Here is a 6974-nt window from a genome sequence, read left to right as displayed (position 1 = left end):
TTTTCTGCATTGTTCGAACAATGTTTTTTTCTTAGAACTCTTATTCCTTTTTTTGTTTTAGAACAACCTTACCTTTTTCCTGAAAAATGGTGAATAAAAGAGAGAAAAATTGGTTCGGGTTAAAAATGAGGTAAAAATGATATAAGGCTCAAAATTGGCAAACTAGGGGAAAATAAACAAAGGGTAGGGTATTTTTTTTGGAAGATAAAAAGGTTAAATCCTAATGCCTCTATCACACTAAAGCATCACATTCAATTGTGTACTCTCGGCAAGTGTTATTTTACAAATTCTAGAATGCAAAGAATTAGTCGGCACACTCAAATGAAACAAATGGCAAGAATACAAGAATATGAACATTAGGCTTAAAACTCAAATGAAAGATTTAATTGTACTAAGTAATGTCATCAATTCAACTAACAAACGAATGTAATATAAAAAATTTAAAGAAAAGCCAATTAATCATTCCAATTGTTATCATGCTTCCTAAAGTCCAACAAAAGTGAGATATAAATTCACAAGAAAAATCAAAGAAACAAGGTGGACAATGAGATAGACAACAAGAAATTTTCAAGACACTAATTCAAGAAAAATTCAATTCCAACCAATCAAATAAGTAAGGTAAATTTTGATGCAATTTCAACCCCCATATTATCCCAATATGAAAATTAAATACATAAGAAAAGGAACAGAAATACTCCCCGATTTAAAATCGTCTGCGACTATGGACATGTCGAGATGGGCCCTTGCGAAGGTAAGAGAAAATCTCGGTAAGGTTCGTCTCGATGAAATCTAGTAAGTCGTGCACTTCATGGATCTCATTGTGCACATCCGACTGCGGATGCTCTTCCGGCACTTCATGTGGCGTGGTCCTCTGAATATGCGCACATTACGCAGTGTAATGGTGATGGGAAGTACAATGTGCGGTGCATTGGGGGTACTGACGAGAAGTCCCATCGTGTCCAAACATTGTGCATCGGTTTGCATACACCACAAGAAAAATAGCTCGAGCCTTACTTAAACAAGATATAGTACCGTTACGTCCGGAGTAGTTGTATGCTAAAAATCAGTGTATGTAGCATAGAGTAGGATCGTGAATATGTTATCCCTTTGTCATCTTGGCATTGTAGGTAGCATCGGTCGAACCCGTGAGTGCCATGCAAGCCATATCCATGTCAAAGTCCTAAAACTTATAGTGTATGATGTTATCGAATCGCTAAGCCTCATCATTACCAAAGTATAAATAGCCATGAAGAACCTCCTCAATCAAAATGGAATAAGTGCACCCTCGACGATGACGTTCAGAGTAATGAGCATGTTCAGGTGCGTGATCATCGTGTATGGGGGCTTCGCTCGAGCTTACGACGAATGATGGTGAACATGTGGCTACCCGGAGTATTGCGGAGAGGTTGACGCGCGATCAACGACAGGAAATGGAGGCACTTCGGCTGAAAAATCACATCTAAAATCATTGAAAAACCAAACACGGGATGCCACATTACTAAAGGCTTAATTTCAATTGGTTCAGAATTTACCTCGGGTTGTTCGGGAATTTTTGAATGAGCAAAAAATGATGGAGCAACATCTGACATTGAATGAGAGAATGATCCCGATGACATGCAATAAAATGTGGGATTTGACGATGGGGTAGTACGATTCTGTCGTGGTCCAGATGAACCGATAGAACCATACGACTGCACAAGATAATCGGTAGAGGAATAAGCTCCCGAAAAAGGGGATGGCATTGGAGCGTGATCCGGCTCGAGAGAGAAAGCGTGCGCGTGGCTGCTGTGTATGTCAACCAACACGGTGAGCAGCAGGGGTAGGGACACGAATGGGTAGTGGTTGCGACATCAAGTCCGAGCCCCTTGGTACTTCAATGATGGGTGGTGCAGTGAAACGAATTTGGTCGCCACCAAGAGTAACCGACGGTCGAGACAGGTTATCAGATTGATTTATTGTCCTCACCATGGTTGATTTAAGAGATGAAAGAAGTGAATGAGCCATGGTGATGAAGCATTTGGCGGTGGAGAGCCAATCAGAGTGGCCGTGAGGGCGCAAGAAAGCCGGTACGGAGGTGGATGGTTTTTTTAGGGGGTGATCGTGAGACTAGGGTAGAGGAAAAGGAAGAAAGGTTTTGTTTTGGACAGTGTTTTGAAAATCGGAATGTACCGGCCAATTCAATCAAAAATTGCTGTTTGATCCGGTTTATTTTATCCCAGTTGAATCAGTTTTAGTGAACCGCAAGAAACCGTTTGAACTGGCTTTGAACCGTTCGAATCGGATCGGACCGTGAACCAGTTTAACCTAATTTTTTTTTATTTTTTATTAAATATTTTTAGTATTTTTATTTAATTTTTTTAAATAATTATGACGTAATTCGATTTTTACGAACTATCTAACCGATTCGACCGATTAAACCAATAAACCGATAATATAAGCACTTCGCTGATCGATATGATTCTGAAAACCATGGTTTTGGGTTTTCAATTATGCACGTGGAAGGGGGAAGATTTATAAAAAATAAAAGATCTTTAATTGATTGTGGGATCTTAGATAATAAAGAGAATGTATTATATTGAATTTAAAATTTAAAGGGATAAGGTGGATAGGTTATCAAGAAAATAAAAAAGAAAATGGTAGGTGGGATAGGTCATGGTTGCAGCAGGATAAAACAAATGTACGGAATTATGGAATTTGGGTGTCGGGCGACAGGGAATAGTTTTTGGGTTTGGGGTTTGTTAACATGCGCTGACCTTTAGAAGGGCTTTGCTAACATGCACCCATTAGTGAAACAATGCGCATGGAAATTCCCTGCCAATTTGCTTGCTGTCGCGTGGTACTTCATGCTCATGGGGGAGATTTTTTCCATGTTTGATTTAATATTTACTCTTTGCTTCATCGAACTCGATTAGGAACAAGAGGGTACCTATAAAAATAAAATTTTAAAATTAAAATAGGTAAAAACTTGAAATAAGAATAAAAATTTAAAATCAAAATAAACTAAGAAACTAAATTAAAAATTAGTTACCTTCCATTAAACACTATTTTAACGTCCTTGACTCAACGACCATTTTTTTAAATCATAGGTTCCTTCAATTTAATTTGTTCGACAAAACCAATCGGAACATTGTCATAATATAACTTCAATATTTGACCATTAACTTTAAATTGAGCTCCTAAGTTGTCTTCAATCTCAACTGCGCCATGAGGAAATAATTGAATCTACGTGTATGGTTCGAGCTACTTCAATCTAAGCTTACCTGCAAAATGTTTAAGTTTAGAATTAAATAATAAGACTTTTTTTTTCTGATAGTGTAATGTCCTAAATTTTGGGTTAGAAGTTCCCAGATATTTCGATTCGGGATTTGAAAAAAACCCATAGCTTTTAGGGAGCCTTGACCCAAGAGTAAGTGAAACTGGGCTTAGATTGAGCCCAATTGTGGATAAAAGGGTATTTTTAGTTTATAGTCAAAATCTGGAGGACCAAGGGAGTAATTATTCCATTGTCCAATAAAGCTGATGTCCATTAAAATTGGATAATATCACGTCTGATATCACATTTTCCTTACCACTTTGTCTTCTTGTTTTTTCTCATTTCAAACACTCCCTTCTCCTTGCTTTCCAAAGAAAAAAGTGGAAACTTTATAGGATTTCAAACCTCATCCAACAATTTCAAGGTAAGAAACTTAAACTCTTCTTCACTAGCTTTATTTCAAACCCTCTCTTGCAAAGTTTAGTAAGGGATGCCAAAATAATTTTTTGTTGGGTTTAGAGAACTCAAGGATTTCAGCCTATTTCCAGAAAGTTTAATCCTTTAAAAGAGTTTTTAAACCATTCTTAATCTCTAGATCATGCTACTAACTCAAGTACTTGATTTTTTTCTAGTGAGAGAAGTTGGAAAAAAACTCCTAAGTAAAAAGAATGAAAAAACTTACTTTGGGTTGAGCCTGGACACTTCTAGCAGTCTAGATACTCAAGGTAACTCACTTCTAACTCAACTATACTACATGTAGCTCATTAGGTGTGTTATGGTACGTTGCATAAGCTTAAAGCATGTCCATGGTGGATATCATTGTTTGGGTATTTTCAGCATGTTTATTGACTCTTTATAACCCCTAATATCAAATAAAACACTTAAACATTTGTTGGGGGCCTCACTAAGACTTTTGGGGTAGAAAGAAAAGATTTTTTGTACCAAAATGGGGTACGCCTAAGCAAGGGTATCGATATTGTTAGAACAATATTGATATTATTATTCATTTAGAGAAAAAAGGGAATTTTAAAGGTTAGTATCGATACTCATTCGAGGAGTATCGATACTGGGGTCTCGGTTTCGATACTTATCGGCTTGGTATCGAGACAAATATTCCATAATGCAAAATTTGTATTGGTAATCACATATAGTATTGATACTGAGGCAGGGGTATTGAAACTCCCACTAGGGGTATCAATACTAGGGTATTTTTTAAAACATCGAACCTAATTTTGGTGTTGATACTCAGGCCAGTATCAACATCCTATTATTAGAGTATTGATACTAGAGTATCAATATTACCTTACCCAATTAGCCTATATCAGTCAGTGAGTATTGATACCAACAGGTGGGTATCGATTCCAAAGGTTTAGTATCGACAATGAAGGGTTAGTATCGATATCAACATACATTTTTGGATAAATAAATCAAGGATTAAGGGACTAGCCTCGAGGTATCCCAAATACGTCAAAATAACAATAAATATGACTTCAAGCTAGAACAATAATCAATATCATAACAGTAGCAACATAAAGATCTAGGATTACATAAAACTAGCCTTGTTTGATGCTCGAGAAACAACCAGGACACCCAAGTCCCTCTTTAGCATAATTCAACATTTAGTGGACATCTAATCAGTACCAAGGCACTTCAGTAGTCGACTGGGCACAGATGCCCCAGGACTCGACGGAGTAAGTTGGCGGGTGTATATTTCTAAAGCAGTTCCAAATCTATCTCAGAAAGGCTAGAGGGGTGTGTGAGCTCTGAGATATAGAAGATCACCCGCACCATGATGCATACTTAATATTCTATATCAGTATTTTTGCATGTTAAGACCTGTGCCACTAGCCACAAATTTAGTGAAAGCATGTAGTATAGTAAAGTTATTTGTGAAGCACTGAGCTAGTAAGCTCACCGTATGGAATGTGTTTTCGTGCGCAAGTCCTTAGGTGATCAGTACGGGAGCGTGGTCACCGTCACCAGATATTTCATCTCTGTGGAGACTTTTCAGAGTATGTCTTAATTTGTATTAGAGGCCATGTACTATTGTAGACCCTTATGTATTCAAATGTAACTCCATTTTGATTAAACTCAGTGTATTTATTTGGTTGATTTGAGAGCTCCCACATTTGATAAACCCAAGTTTATTGTCACGTTTTACTTTACTTATGTGGATGGTTTTTATATTAGTAATTTTCAAGCATGTTTTAAAGAAATTTTTGGATTGACCATTTCGATGGTTTCGTGTGACATCGTAACCCATGGATCTTTGGGTCAAATTGGTCGTTCTTAGGATTAGTCATTCATAGTACCCACTGGTTAGAGTCAGTCATCGTCTATAAGTGTATATGCCTATAAGGAGTCAATAATACTTTAATGGTTGGAATAACGATAATGACCTCCCTTTTCCTTCTAATTTCAGACAAAAACCTATGGAAGACAACCTAACATATAGTCATGAAGGAAGATACGAGAGTCATGAATCACTAGCAGCAAACCCCAGTGACAGTTTCTTCTCAGACACTTATAAGTGAGAGCCACCAGTAGATGTGGGTTTTGAGGAGGCAACTTTTTGCAGGGATCTCACCTCCACACTTAGACATATTACTAGGTCTTTACCTAGTTCTACGGCTGCACCATCTCCCCCACTAGTACCCCCAGCTCAACTAGTGACCATACCCTTTAGTCCCCAATGGAGTAACTCCTCATATATAAGATCACCGAGTTCTTTAGTTCTGGGGATGATGATCCTGTAGTAGCAGACCAATGGCTCAAAGAGACACTCTGCACCCTTAGATAGCTGCATCTTACCCGGAGGGTAAGCTTGAGTACATCATTGCCCTACTCAAAGGTGACCCATAGATTGGTGGGAGACTATTGAGATGGATATGAAGACGAATAGGCCGATATGCGAGCAATTTCTCACAGAGTTATGATAGTAGTACATCGGGGAGGCTCACACCAATGACATGAAGGATCAATTTATGCACTTGATTCAAGGAGACCATTCAATTATGGAGTATGAGTGTGAGTTCCTCATATAGAGTAGGTATGTACCAGAGTTGATCTCCATAGAGGAGCATTACTTTCATACGTTTAGGGAAGGCATGCACTTCGACATTTTGTCTCACCTAGTAGTCAACCCTTATAGGGTTTTTATAGAGTTATCCCGCCAGAAAAGCTAAGTAGACTAGCAAGACATAAAACAGACTAGGAGGGCCTCTGAGCCAATGATGTCATCTCAGACTCTGACCAAGAGGGCCAAAGTCAGTTAAGGTTTATCAAGTCCCCCAGTAGCCCAGTCTTGGAGAGTTAGTCAAAGTTCGGATTAAGGAGGTAGATCTGAGAGTAGGAGAAGACCCTTGACCTTAGTCTCGAGAGCTAGTGCTAGTGAGCTTACCAGAGTCTTCACTCACCCCATTTGTGCTCAGTGCAGGAGGAGGCGCCCATGAACGTGCCAATAGGGTTCATGGGGTTGCTACATTTATGGCTCCTTTGACCACTTCATCAGAGATTGCCTAGGGGTATAGGCTGTAGTACCATACACGACTCAGAGATCGACACCATCAGTGCAGAGGGCTTGAGGGCCAACTAAGGGTGGTAGTACTATGTCTAGACAGTAGAGCCAAGGGAAAACAAGATCTGTAACCATTATAAAGCCTATAGTAGCCTCAAAATAGTATGCAGTGAAAGCCTGGGAGGAGTGTAATGCAACAGATGT

Source organism: Hibiscus syriacus, unplaced genomic scaffold, assembly GCF_006381635.1.
Source record: "Hibiscus syriacus cultivar Baekdansim isolate YM2019G1 unplaced genomic scaffold, ASM638163v2 tig00111783_pilon, whole genome shotgun sequence".
NCBI classification, from domain to species: Eukaryota; Viridiplantae; Streptophyta; class Magnoliopsida; order Malvales; family Malvaceae; genus Hibiscus; species Hibiscus syriacus.
The sequence above is the reverse complement of the archived record's forward strand: the minus strand, read 5'-3'. Positions refer to the sequence as shown.